The 14492-nt window shown below is 38.0% G+C and overlaps 1 protein-coding gene across 9 annotated transcripts in view; it reads right to left on the reverse strand.

The window, feature by feature from the left end:
* The window catches only part of CSGALNACT2 (chondroitin sulfate N-acetylgalactosaminyltransferase 2), a 45635-nt gene extending 31143 nt beyond the window's left edge, over positions 1–14492 (reverse strand). For all 9 annotated transcript variants that reach the window (XR_001880859.1, XM_017849025.1, XM_017849021.1 and 6 more), the window contains exon 1: positions 14444–14492. The gene's annotated coding sequence lies outside the window, so the exon portion shown is untranslated. The remainder of the gene's footprint in view (positions 1–14443) is intronic.

The raw sequence follows: 14492 nt of genomic DNA on the forward strand, positions 1-14492 counted from the left end.
TTTTTTTTTTTTTTTTTTTTTTGAGACGGAGTCTGGCTCTGTCGTCCAGGCTGGAAAGCAGTGGCGCGATCTCAGCTCACTGCAAGCTCCACCTCCCGGGTTCGTGCCATTCTCCTGCCTCAGCCTCCCGAATAGCTGGGACTACAGGTGCCCGCCACCACGCCCGCCTAATTTTTGTATTTTTAGTAGAGACAGGGTTTCACCGTGGTCTCGATCTCGTGACCTCGTGATCCGCCTACCTCGGCCTCCCAAAGTGCTGGGATTACAGGCATGAGCCACAGCGCCCGGCCAAATGGAGTCTTTTACTATGACAGCATCTCTCTTACTGATTATAAATCTTGTTTGAGTGATGTAGAGAAAAACAGAAAAAAATAGTTGGCTTTAAGAAATACTATCTAATTAAAAAATAAGAACACGAAACTAATATTATTTCCAGGACTTAACCATACCTCAAAACCATAATCCCTAGCATAAGAAAACACTTGAATTTCAAAACCTAGCAGTATCTGTTTTAACTATTATTACTAGTCCATTTATTAGGAAAAAGAACTGAAAATGTGGAGACATAATGTTGTATAATAAAGATATACATACTTTAATTAATAAAGATACACATACTTAAGCATACTATACTCAAAACTGAAGTGAAACTAGAACAGAACTACCACTATCTTTTATTAATATGGTACCTCATATGTTTTCTTTATATACACAATGTATTTTAGACAATGAGCTATAACTCACACAATGGGTCACTACTGAAGGTTTACTTTTCAATAAAATAGAATGGAAAATATCAGTGGCAGTGTTAACGCTAAGGTCATCTTTCTTCCTCTTCCCTTTAAGGGAAATACAGGTTTTGAGATATCCTACTTAATATTACAGTTGAATATTTTCCGATAAAATGAAAGGATACTGTAATTACTTCAGAATGTAAATGTTAGTTGCATAATTCTGTGGTTATTAAAAATGAAAGATTTCAATTAAAATTTTATTTGCCTAGTTCCTGAAAGGAACTCTATGGCCATAATCTAGAAGATTACATTATAACTGTTCTATCATATAAATTATGTTAAGAATATTATAGGAAACATTTTTCTGTTGTTACATCTTGATTGTCATCATTCTATGAAATGTGTTTGGATCATGAATACGGTTCATTCACAGCCCAGAGTTAATCCCAACAAGCCTTCTAAGCACAAATGCAGATAGTTAAGTGTTTTGAGGAGAGAAAAGGATAACGAACGTGAAGATGGGAAAATAAGCTGTTAAACGTATGTAACATGAAACCAAAGATCTCAGGATTGAAAGAAACCTTACAAGCCATCAATTCTAACTCTCTAAAACTGACTAAAAAACTGACTTCCTCTTACAACCAAGATGAAGTAATGGGCCAGATTCACTCTCAGATTTGCTCTCTTTGGTTGTCTTGAAACAACCAAAAACAAACAACCCTTCCTGCCAAAAAACCCAAAATATGAAACAATGATTTTCAAGATATTTAGCATCAGGTAACAAAGGACAGTGATCCCCAGAGAAACAAGAAACAAGTGGTTGCCAGCTTACTGCTTTAGTTTCTGAGCCACACAAGGAGGGGAACCTAAGCAGAGCCCAGCAGATTCCCTGAGTTGATGGGATGCAGCTCACAGTCTGAGGAGACCAAGATATCTAGGATTAAAGCAAATAGTACCAGAGTGGATACAGCTGCAGAGAGAGAAAACTCCAGAAATCTGAATAGGATATCCCATGGGTATTTGGCAGAGCACTGATCAGTGAAGGCTTATGAGGCAACTAACGGGCTAAGAAAAGGACCACACACAAAATTAGAGGACACAGAACCCAGCATTCATACAGGGCCAGGATTAGTGCATGTTCCCACCAGACAGACTGGAAAACCTCAAAATTCCCAGGGCACTGGGTAGACTAGCACTCAAGAAAGTCTTGTCTCAGTAGTGGGAAATAATTAGCTCCAGACTAAACATGGCACTAATCCTGCCAATACATCTTAAAAGCAAGACTTGAAAGGATCACATTATTTCCAAGTAACAGCACAACAAGCCTTAAGAATATTAATAAGAATATAGAAATATCCAGTACTCAACAAAATAAAATTCACAGTATCCGGCATCTCAACAAAAATTACCACGCACAAAAAAATATGATCCATAATGAGAAAAATCGATGATTAAAACTGACCAATGATTAGAACTGACAGATGTGGGAGTCTGCAGAAAAGCACACCAAAACAGCTATCATAACTGTATTTTAAAATGATGTTTATGTTCAAAAATTTAAGTAGAGGTATGAATGACATAAAAGAGATCCAAGTTAAACTTCAAGAGATGAAAATTTCAGTGTCTGAGATGAAAAATACACTGAATGGGATTAGTGGCAGATTAGATATTTTAGAAGAAAATATTAGTAAACTAAAGATATAGCAACAGAAACTATGCAAAATACAGAAAGAAAAAAGAATGAAAAATTTAAACAGAGCATTGATAAGCTCTGTGACAACTTCAAACAGCCTAATATACATGTAATTGGAGTCCCCAAAGAAGGGGGAAGGAGTCAGGAGAAATAAATAAACAAGGCTGAAAATTTCCCAAATTTGATGGAAACTATAAACACACATAAGAAACTCAACCAATCCCAAATAGCCATAAAGAAAATTGTAGCAAGGCACATGATAATCAAATTGCTCAAATCCAATGTAAAGAGAAAAATCTTTAAACTGGCCACATGAAAAATGCACATCACATACAAGGAACAAAAGATAATGACAGATTACTCCTTGAAAGCTGCAAGTAATTAGACAGTGGAACAATTATCTTTAAAGAACTGAAAAGAAAAATATACCAGCCTACAATTCTATACCCAGAAAATTATCTTTGAAAAGGCAAAATACTTTCCCTACATAAAAAGCTAAAGGAATTCATCACCATCACACCTGTACTGTAAGTCTTTTAGGCACAGGAACATAATACCAGAAGGGAATATGGATTTATACAAAGCAATGGAAAACATCATTAATGTTAAACTACATTGGTAACATAAGATTTTTGCTCATTATTATCTAAATCTCTTCAAAAGATAACTGAATAAAATAGACAAAAATCCTAGAAAGATAGAAACAAAACTGATTTAAGAAGAAATACCGGATATGAATAGACTTACATGACAAAAGATTGAATTAATAATAATAAAAAAAAAACTACTCACAATGAAAAGTCCAGGCTCAGAGGCTTCACTGGTGGAATCTACCAAACATTTATTTATTATTATTCTTATTTTTTTGAGACGGAGTTGTGCTTTTGTTGCCCAGGCTGGAGTGCAATGGCGCAATCTCAGCTCACCGCAATCTCTGCCTCCCAGGTTCAAGGGATTCTCCTGCCTTAGCCTCCCAAGTAGCTGGGCTTATAGGCATGCGCCACCATGCCTGGCTAATTCTGTATTTTTAATAGAGATGGGGTTTCTCCATGTTGGTCAGGCTGGTCTCGAACTCCTCACCTCAGGGGATCCACCCGCCTCAGCCTCCCAAAGTGCTGGGATCACAGGCGTGAGCCACCACGCCCAGCCTAGTAAACATTTAAATAAGAATTATTATTATTAAATAAGAATTATCTTCACAGACTCTTCCAAAAAACAGAGGAGGAGGAAGCATTCTATAAGGTCAGTATCATCCTACTACCAAATCCAAAGACATTAAAAGAAAACCATAGGCCAATATCCTATATGAATATAAATACAAAAATCCTCAACAAAATACTAGCAAAACGAACCCAGCAATATATAAAAGGAATCATACATCATGACTAAGATTTGTCCCAGGACTGCAAGGTTGGTTTAACATCTGAAAATCAATTAATACAATATACCATATCAACAGAAGACAAAATTCACTTGATCATCTCAACAGACATGGAAAAAGCATTGGACAAAAACACCATTTCCTAATAAAAAGCATTCAATAGGGGCTGGGTGCAGTGGCTCACACCTGTAATTCCAGCACTTTGGAAGGCCGAGGTGGGCGGATCATGAGGTCAAGAGATAAAGACCATTCTGGCTAGCACAATGAAACCCTGCCTCTACTAAAAATACAAAAAAATTAGCCGGGTGTGGTGGTGGCATGCACCTGTAGTCCCAGCTACTCAGGAGGCTGAGTCAGGAGAATCACATGAACCTGGGAGGCAGAGGTTGCAGTGAGCCGAGATTGCGCCACTGTACTCCAGCCTGGGCAACACAGCGAGACGCCATCTCAAAAAACCAAACCAAACCAAACCAAACACCATTCAATAAACTAGAAGAGACCTTAATATAAGAAAAGGGTCCTACAAAAACCCCATAGCTAACATTGTATTTAATGATGAAAGACTGCATGCCTTTCCCCAAGATCAGGAATAAGACAAGCATGTCTGCTCTTGTCACTTCTATTTACATTGTTCTAGCCAAAGCAAGTAGGCAAGAAAATGAAATAAAAGGCATCCAGATTGGAAAGGAAGAAGTAAAACTATCCTTATCTGCAGATGATATGATCTGTATGCACAAAATCCTAAGGAATTCACTAAAAATCTATTATAACTAATAAATGAGTTCAGCCAGGTTGTAGGATACAATATCACTCTACAAAAATCAATTGTATTTCTACATATTAGCAATAAGCAATCTGTAAAAGAAATTAACAAAAACAATTCTGTATACAATATGGCATTGAAAAGAATAAAAGAGTAATAATTTTAACAAAAGAACTGTAAGACTTGTATCCATAGAAACTACAAAACGTTGTTGGAAGACATTTAAGATTTAAATAAACAGAAAGACACCACACTCATGATTGGAAGGCTTAATATTGCTAAAAGGGTAACGTTCCCCAATTAATATACAGATTAAACACAATCCTCTTCAAGAATCCCAGTGGACTTCTTGCAGAAATTGGCAAGCTGATCTTAACATTTATACAAATTCAAGAAACCCAGAATAACCCAAACAATATTGAACAAGAAAAATGAAATTGGAGGAAAACACCTCCCAATTCCAAAAATTACTACAGAGCCACAGGTAATTAAGACAATGTGGTATGGCATAAAATAGACATATAGTCAATGGAATGGAACTTAAAGCCCAAAAATAAATCATCACATTTATGGTTAGTTGATTTTCAACAAGAGTGGCAAGACAGTTCAATGGGTGAAAGAATAGTTTTTTCAATAAATAGTACTGGGACAACTGGGTATTTACAGGCAAAAGAATGAAACTAGACTCCTACTTCACACCACATTCAAAAATTATCTCAAAATGGGTCAAAGATCTGAATGTAAGAGTCAAAGTTATAAAACTCTTAGAATAAAACCTATGTGTAAATATTTGTGACCTTGGATCAGGCAACAGCTTCTTACATACGAAACCAAAGTCAAAACAAATATTAATTGGACTTCATCAAAATAAAAAAACTTGTGTTGCAAAGGACATCATCAACAAAGTGAAGAAATAACACACAGACTTAGAGGACATTTGTAAATCATTTGTCTGTCTTACTTTAAAACGAAAACAAAAGATAACTTGACAAGCAAAAGATCTGAACAGACATTTCTGTAAAGATAAATAAACAGCCTATATGAGTACATGAAAGATGCTCAACACCATTAGCCAAAAAGGAAATGCAAATTAAAAGCACAATTAGATACCACTCCACATTCACTAGCATGTAATTCAAAGTGAATCTTAGACCTAAATGGAAAACCTAAAACTATAAAACTAAAAGCAAACATAGGATAAAATCTTTGTCACTCTGAGTTAGGCAAATATTTCTTAGATATGATATTTAACAGCATAAATGATAAACTGAATTTCATCAAAATTAGTAATCTGTGCTCTTTCAAAGACACTGTTAAGAGAATGAAAAGACAAGTCATAGACCTGGAGAAAATATGGGCAAAGCATGCATCTTGTAAAGGACTTGTACCAAGAATATATTTTAAAATGATCAAAATGAAATAATAAACCAAACTCAATTAAAATGTGGGAAAAGGCCTGAACACTTCAAATAAACACTTGAAAAAGATGCTCAACATTGTTAGTCACTAGGGAAATGCAAATCAAATCATAATGAGACACCACTACACACAAGGGCTAAAAACAGAATAGCTAACATTAAAAAGAATGACTATACCAAGTGTTGTTAACGTGGAAGGACTAGAACTTTCATACACTGCTGATGGGAATATAAAATAGTTTTGTTAATAAGTTATGAACTTAACAAGTTAGATTATTTTCTTTCTTATTAAAAAAAAAAAAAAAGACAGGACCTTGCTCTGTTACCAGAGCTGTAGTGCAGTGCCTCTATCATATTATAACTCAATGCAGCCTAACTCCTGGGCTCAAGTGATCCTCCTGCCTCAGCCTCCCGAGTATCTGGGATTACAGGTGGGAGCCACTACATCTGGTGTGATGGCTAATATTGAGTGTCAACTTGACTGGACTGAAGGATACAAAGTATTGTTCATGGGTGTGTCTCTGAGGGTGTTGCCAAAGGAAATTAACATTTGAGTCAGTGGACTGGGAGGGGTAGACCCACACTCAATCTGGGTGGGCACCATCTAATCACCTGCCAGTGGGGGTAGAATAAAGCAGGCAGAAGATGGAAGAGCTGACTTGCTGAGTCTTACAGACTTCATCTTTCTCCCATGCTGGATGCTTCCTGCCCTGGCACATCAGACTCCAAGTTCTTCAGCTTTCGGACTCTTGGACTTACACCAGTGGTTTTCCAGGGGCTCTTGGGCCTTTGGCTGCACAGACTGAAGGCTGCACTGTTAGATTCCCTACTTCTGGGACTCAGACTGATCCACCACTGGCTTCTTTGCTCCTCAACTTGTAGATGGCCTATCATGGGACTTCACCTTGTGATGGAATGAGTCAATTCTCCTTAATAAACTCCCTTTCATATATACATATATCCTCTTAGTTCTGTCCCTCTAGAGAACCCTAAAACACGTTGCTAATTAAAAAAAATTTTTTTTTTAGAGAGAGAGTCTTGCTATGTAGTCCAGGCCAAGTTTCTTAATAAGTTAATAAGCCTACTCATATGATCCAGCCATTCCATTCCTAGATATTTACCCAAAATAAATGAAAGCACATATTTATACTATTAAAATAAGATGGAGACTAGGTCTGTAAATCTCCTGAACAGACAAAGCCAGTTAAGCCATTAAAACAACCCTGACCTTGCAAATATAAGCAATAGAAGCAAAACTTAATTTGGGCTGTTTGCAAATGTAAACTTTGGTTATTTTTTGCTGTGCCCATATTAAAGAAACATTAGGTTGGGCATGGTGGCTCATGCCTGTAAGCACCTTGGGAGGCTGAAACAGGAGGATCACTTGAGACCAGAATTTGAGATCATCCTCGGCAATATAGCTAGCGAGACCTTGCTTCTATAAGAAATTTTAAAAATTAGCCAGGCGTGGCAGTGCATGTCTGTAGTTCCTGTTGTCCTGGTTACTTGAGGCTGAGGTGGGAGGATCACTTGAGCCCAGGATTTCAAAGCTGCAGTGAGCTATGATCACACCAAAGCACTCTAGCCCTGTCTCTTAAAAAAAAAAAAAAAAAAAAGAAAAGAAACCAACAAACTTATGTTATGCCAATTAGAAGCCATCAACTAACTTATATAACTAGGGCCTTTACAATAGGATGGACTAAACAAGGCAACTATATAAATGCAATTAATCAAATATTGTCTTTGCCTTGCTTCCTTTTAATCAAATATTGTCTTTGCCTTGCTTCCTTGTTCATCCTATGGAAGTCTTCCGCTCACATTCCTTCGGTGAAGTCCCAAATCACTTTTGATTTGTTGTTGCCTGATTCATGAATTGCTGTTTGCTCAGATAAAACTCTTTAAAATTTTATTCTGCCTCAGTTTATATTTTAAACATACCAAAACCTGTACACAAATGTTCATAGCAACTTATATGTGTAGAGCCCAAAAGCAGAAACAATCCAGTGTCCATCAACAGGTAAATGGACAAAATGTAAAACAGACACACAATGGAACACTGCTTAGCAATAAAAAGGAATAAACTCTGACACATGCTTCACCATGCATAAATATCAACAATTACTCTGAGTAATAGGAGCCAGGCAACAGAAGTACTTACTATATGATTCTATTTATATAAAATTTTAGAAAATGCAAGGTAATTTGTGGTTAACTGAAGGTAAATCAGTCAATGATTTCCTGTGGGAGGTGGTACCAGAAGGAATTATAAAAAGGGATGGAAAACCTTTTGGGAGTAATAGATTTGTTCATTACTTTGGTTGTAGTGATGATTTCACAGGAGTACACATATGTTAAAACTTATCAAATTGCACACTTTAAATATGTGTAGTTTATGTCAATTATACCTCAATGAAGCTGTTTAAAAAATAAAGCCAAGTCAGATTTAGTAGTAGTGCCAAAAAGGCATTTGTAAAAAAAAATTAAAAAAAAAAAAATCCTCCAGTTTGTTTACTGAGGTATGAAGATCTATTGATTACAAGTTTGCATTTAAAAAACAAAACTAAGCCCCTCATCTCCCCAAAAGTAGAGTACTACATATTTCTCTAAAGGTCTTACCATATCTTTTCTCTTTGCCTTGTGACTTGGAGACAAGAGAAGTGTTAAAGATAGTTAATTCTACAGCACTAGTCCCTTACATAATAATATGACCCTTAAGGAGTTTCTACTCAATCTTCATTATACACAATTTTTGTTACTACGAACACAAATGTTACACGTCTTTTCCAGGACATGTACATTGCAGTATGTCAAGCTAACCTGCAAGACTAATCTACTGCCCTCTGAAGGATACAATCCATTTGAGTCTATTATAAAACATATTCTGTATAATCTTCCCAAATTTTCTGCAAAGAACAATTTCTCATTAAAGTTTTCAAAAACTAAATTTATAATTTTGAGTTCATTTTTTACAAAGCAAAAACAAAGTCACACAATTATTTGGAAAACATAAACCAGTCAGAAAACTAAACCATTACGAAATGTAAATATCTAGGAAGCAGGAGATTAGAATGTTTTATTTCTTGGTAAGTTCTTGATTACTTGATGAGTATTACAGTGATGCATGGGTTGTCAATATGTTACTGAATAAGTGATCTGTAAGTACTGATCATCTGAAAGCAGCACTTATTCAACAAATACTTGATTACCTACTGTGTGTCAGGCACTGTGCTGAGTACCAAGGAGAAGTAATATCAAATCGATCCTTTTGACAGCGTGTTTCTGGAGAAAACTATACTCATGGCACCTGGATTTCAGCAAGACAAAGGAGAAAAAGGTGCCAAACTGTGGCACAGTAAAAACAACTTAAAGAGTCAAGTGTTAACAGCTACTTAATAGCTATGTAACCTTAGGCATAACACTTTACCTCTCGGGGCTTCCTCTAAAAAATGAGGCAGTTTTGCCTGAACAGTCAATGTCCCTTCCAAGATATTATGATTCCTTTAGTTAACCCCCCCCCGCCAACACACACACAATTTTTGTAGAGAAAACTTGATTTAAATGCACAGGCCATTTAATCCAGCAATTCACAATTCCACTTTCCTGATTCTATAGTACAGAAGTATCCATACTACTATATAAGGTCACATACATAGGATGTTTATCAGTGTTATATGTAAGAGCAAAATAAAAACAGAAGCAACTTAAAGTTCATCAATAGAGGAAAGGTTAAATTAACTGAAGACATTTATACAACAGAATATTTTAAAGGAATTAGATACATCTTTATGTGCTGATGTAGATAATACCTACAAAATGGTGTTAACATGTTGCAAATATTTTTTCTCAGTTTGTCTTGTCTACAATAGGCTTGGGAGCCAGATGGCCTGAATTCAAAGATCTGCATCATGGTTTCCTACTGTTCATTACAGACAAATTCCATAATATATGTAAACTTCAGTTTCCTCCTCTGTTAAGTGGGAATAATTACAGAACCTACCTTAGAGTATAATTATAACACTTATTCAAGTAAAACATGACAAGCATAAGTGCTCAGTAAGTGTTAGGTATTATTTCCTATTAAGCAAAGTTTTGTTGTTGGTGGTGGTAGTGGTAATAGACTCAAATCTATCAATCTTTTCCTACTTCTTGATTTTAGCTTCCCTACTCGAAGTAATCCTAATAAAAGTAAATTTTCCCTCAAATAGATAGCTAATTCTTGCCATTTATCATGTAATCCATGCTCTTGTCACTAGTTTGAAATGCCACCTTTATCATTAGCAAAATTCCTATATATGCATAAGTCCATTTCTGACCTCTAAACCAGGAATCAGCAAATATTTTAGGTCAGACAGTAAATGTCACAACCAGTTGATTCTGCTTTTGTGGCACAAAAGCAGTCACAGATGATATGTAAGTGAATGAGTATAGTTGTGTTCCAAGGGACACTGAAATTTGAACTTCATATAATTTTCATGGGTCATGAAGCATTATTTTCTTTTTCTCCCCAAAGCATTAAAAAGTGCTTAGGGCTTGGGCATGGTGGCTCACGCGTGTAATCCCAGCACTTTGGGAGGCTAAGGCAGGCGGATCACGAGGTCAGGAGTTCAAGACCAGCCCGAGGAACATGATGAAACCCTGTCTCTACTAAAAATACAAAAATTAGCCGGGCATGGTGGAGTGCATCTGTAAACCCAGCTACTCAGGAGGCTGAGGCAGGAGAATCACTTGAACCCAGGAAACAGAGGTTGCAGGAAGCTGAGATCACGCCACTGCACTCCAGCCTGGGCGACAGAGCAAGACTTTGTCTCAAAAATAAATGAATAAATAAATACAAAATAAAAAAAATAAAAAGTGTAAAACCAGTCTTAGATCACAGGCTATACTAAAATAGGTAGCCAGCCATACTGGCAATCCCTGCTTTAACTTCTAAAAAATTGTTACACTTTAAAAATTTCACAAAATAAATACATGTGATAAAAAGGTTAAACATCATATAAGGACACACAACCCCAATCCCTGCTGTGAGCTGGTAGGGAAGAAGAGTGGGGAACAGTCAGCAAATCTAACACATCCTTCCATAAGCTCTCAGAAAAATGCATACTTTTTGATCATCCCCACTGTACAGATGAAGAAGACCAGAGAGGGAAGGGTTGATCTATATTTGCCAGTCCTTTGTCCTGATACTTATTTCTCCCTGGCTCAGGCTGCCCAAGACTCTGCCTGGACACTCCTACCTTCAGGATCTCTGTTATCTCTGTGGTTATTTCTTCTTTTCCGATTTCTAACGCCTCCTGGAACTCCTATTAGATGTATATTGGCTCTTCTAGATCTACTTTGCATGTCATGGCTAGTCTTTCCCACTTTCTTTTTCTTTCTTTCTTACCTTTTTTTTTGAGACAGTTTCACTGTCAGGCTGAAGTGCAGTGGCAGCCTCCACTGCCTGAACAGCTGGGATGACAGGTGTGCACTACCATACTGCTAATTTTAAAAATTATTTGTAGCCAGGTGTGGTGGCTCACGCCTGTAATCCCAGCACTTTGGGAGGCCGAGGTGGGTAGATCATGAGGTCAGGAGATTGAGACCATCCTGGCTAACACAGTGAAACCGCATCTCTACTAAAAACACAAAAATTAGCCGGGCGTGGTGGCGGGCGCCTGTAGTTCCAGCTACTCAGGAGACTGAGGCAGGAGAATAGCGTGAACCTGGGAAGCGGAGCTTGCAGTGAGCCGAGATCATGCCACTGAACTCCAGCCTGGGCAACAGAGCCAGACTCTGTCTCAAAAAAAAAAAAAAAAAAATTATTTGTAGAGACAGGATCTCACTATGTTGCCTAGGCTGGTCTCAAACTCCTGGGATCCAGCAATCCTCCTGCCTCGGCCTTCTAAAGTGTTGGAATTACAGGCATGAGCCACCACACCTGGCTCTTTCCTACTTTCCATGTTTAAATATTCAAGCATTGATTGCTTTTTTTCATGTCACCCTGTATGTGTTCAGTAGGCATAATACCTTAACAAATTTGAAGATACTAACACTTATTTTAAAGTTTTCTTTTGTCTTACATTAGCTCCACTGCTTCAGTGCCTAGTTCTTGTATTTGTTTGGTCTGAAGCTTCTCTTAGATGCTACTGATTTCCCACAAATTTTTAGTGATTTTTGTTGTGTGTTCACATTATAAATATGCTAGTAAATATCTCAGTCCATATGAAAATCACTGTACTCCTGCTGTAAATTCACATTTGCAACTAGCCTTATAATTCAATTTTACACTTATACCTAGTGCTTGTGTAGCATGACAATAACAATGTTAAGTTCTTTGACTTGCAGTCCCACGCTTCTTCAATCCACTTTCAGTCATATCCTTTTGGTATTTCATTTCCTCTAAAAAACCACTAACTTGAGTAACACAGTTCTTTCTTACGTAAACGTTATGCTAAACTTCAGAGTCAGATCCTCACCAGCTCTAACAGACTTGTCTAACAGTTAAACAAACAATGACAGTCCGACAGAAGACGGTCATAAATGTGCAATCCAACGGGTAAATAATAACATGGTAATGAATGAATCACTTACATCTTGAACTCTTAATAGTTATGCTTTTTTTTAAACCAATCTTGAATGTTATATTAGTTAAAATAACTAATTCTATTACATTAAAAAAAAGATGACTCCATGTTGGTTAAATTTTCTGCCTTTGGTTCGTGATGGTATGGTTGGTAATGACTCCATGTTGGTAATTTTCTGCCTATGTCATGACTCAGTCATTCTACAGCTGACAGAAATGCATACAGATGCTCACCAAGACATTTAATTTACAAGGATGTCCACAGTATTCTTTTTTTTTTTCTTTTTGAGACTGAGTCAGGCTCTGTCGCCCAGGCTGGAGTGTAGAGGCACGATCTTGGCTCACTGTAACCTCCACCTCCTGCCTCAGCCTCCCCAGTAGCTGGGCTTACAGGCATCCACCACCAAGCCTGGCTAATTTTCGTATTTTTAGTAGAGATGGGGTTTCACCATATTTGCCAGGCTGATCTCGAACTCCTGACCAAGTGATCCACCCGCTTGGCCTCTGCAAGCGCTGGGATAACAGGCCTCAGCCACCATGCCGGGCCCACAGTATTCTTAATATCCAAAATACATCACATACAAAAATTGGGAACAAAAATGTCCATCAACTAAAGAGTAGTCACATATTATTCAATGAACTATTACACAATAATAATATAACACCATGAAATAGCATGGGTGTGTCTCATAAACAATATGCCGAGAATACTATGCAATCCATTAACATGAAGCTCAAAACAGAGAAAACTAAAAGCTAACAAGAGAAGTTAGAATACAGATGGGAAAACAAGGATATAACTGACTTGGAAGAAGCACAGGCAAACAGGATGATGGAAATGTTCTACGGTTATAATTTGATATATCTAGTGGTTCCACAGGGTAATAAGTAAGTAAAAATTCATTGAGCTGTACAATTAAGATTCGTGCTCTTACTGATTTCATATGTATTGTATACCTCAACAAAAACAAAGAGAAAAATGCAGCTTCTAAACTGGCTGGAACTGTGCTTAGTTAGGCCAAAATCCTCTGAGCCACAAATACTGGAAATCCAACATCTTTTTTCATTCTTTTAGTTACAGGACAACTTTAAACAAATGGTACAAGAATAATAGTACAAAATGAACGCTAACACTCAGTCCTAAAATACTCGGCTTTTTACTTCCAAGATCGAAAATACTATTTTAATACAACATTCAAAAAACAACATTAATTACCAGACATGACGGCCCTGCTCCTGCGAGCCTTGAATGACGGTGAAACGTCACGACATCCCACATCTATCTCAAAAGCACGCTAGAAAATGTCTCCAAGTTTAACAAGCCAAGGGCTCAGGAAGAAAAGCTTCAGATGTATAATCAAACTATCATACCGCCAATACCATCATCACAAACAGAAGTATCACTGTCGTGCTTCCTGCGCTGCTCAAGGGTAGGGTCATTTTTAAGGTGCATTCTCCGACAACACCAGAGGTTTCCCGTCTCCTCCACCCCACTGAGCCCTCCACGACCGAGCATCTTTACCGGCCCTCGCTCTACCATCTACAGATAAAGAGGGGCTGCGGGCAGAACTATTTTAACGCGATGACGAGGTCACCGCTGACTAAAGTTTATCCACTGAGAGGAGCAGAGATGGTGATGAGTTGGTAAAAAAAAAAAAAAAAAAAAAAGACCAACACTGACACGCGAACCAACCGTCTCCGGCTGCGCTCTCCCCAAAACCGGAGCCTACTCCGGCAGGCTCATCCCTGAGGGACAGGGCCCCCCCGCAGGACCCGTCCGCGAGGCGACCCCACCCGACCAGACAGGAGCCCGCAGCCCGGGCGCCCGCACCGCCTAGGCTCGAGCCGGCGGGAGTCGCGGGCGGGCAGGCGAGGCCGGGCCAGGTACTCACCGCGCTCGCCCGCTCTGCGCTCCACCGCCTCCTGCGCCGCGGGCACACC

Source organism: Rhinopithecus bieti, unplaced genomic scaffold (assembly GCF_001698545.2).
Source record: "Rhinopithecus bieti isolate Rb0 unplaced genomic scaffold, ASM169854v2 scaffold_32096, whole genome shotgun sequence".
Taxonomy (NCBI): domain Eukaryota; kingdom Metazoa; phylum Chordata; class Mammalia; order Primates; family Cercopithecidae; genus Rhinopithecus; species Rhinopithecus bieti.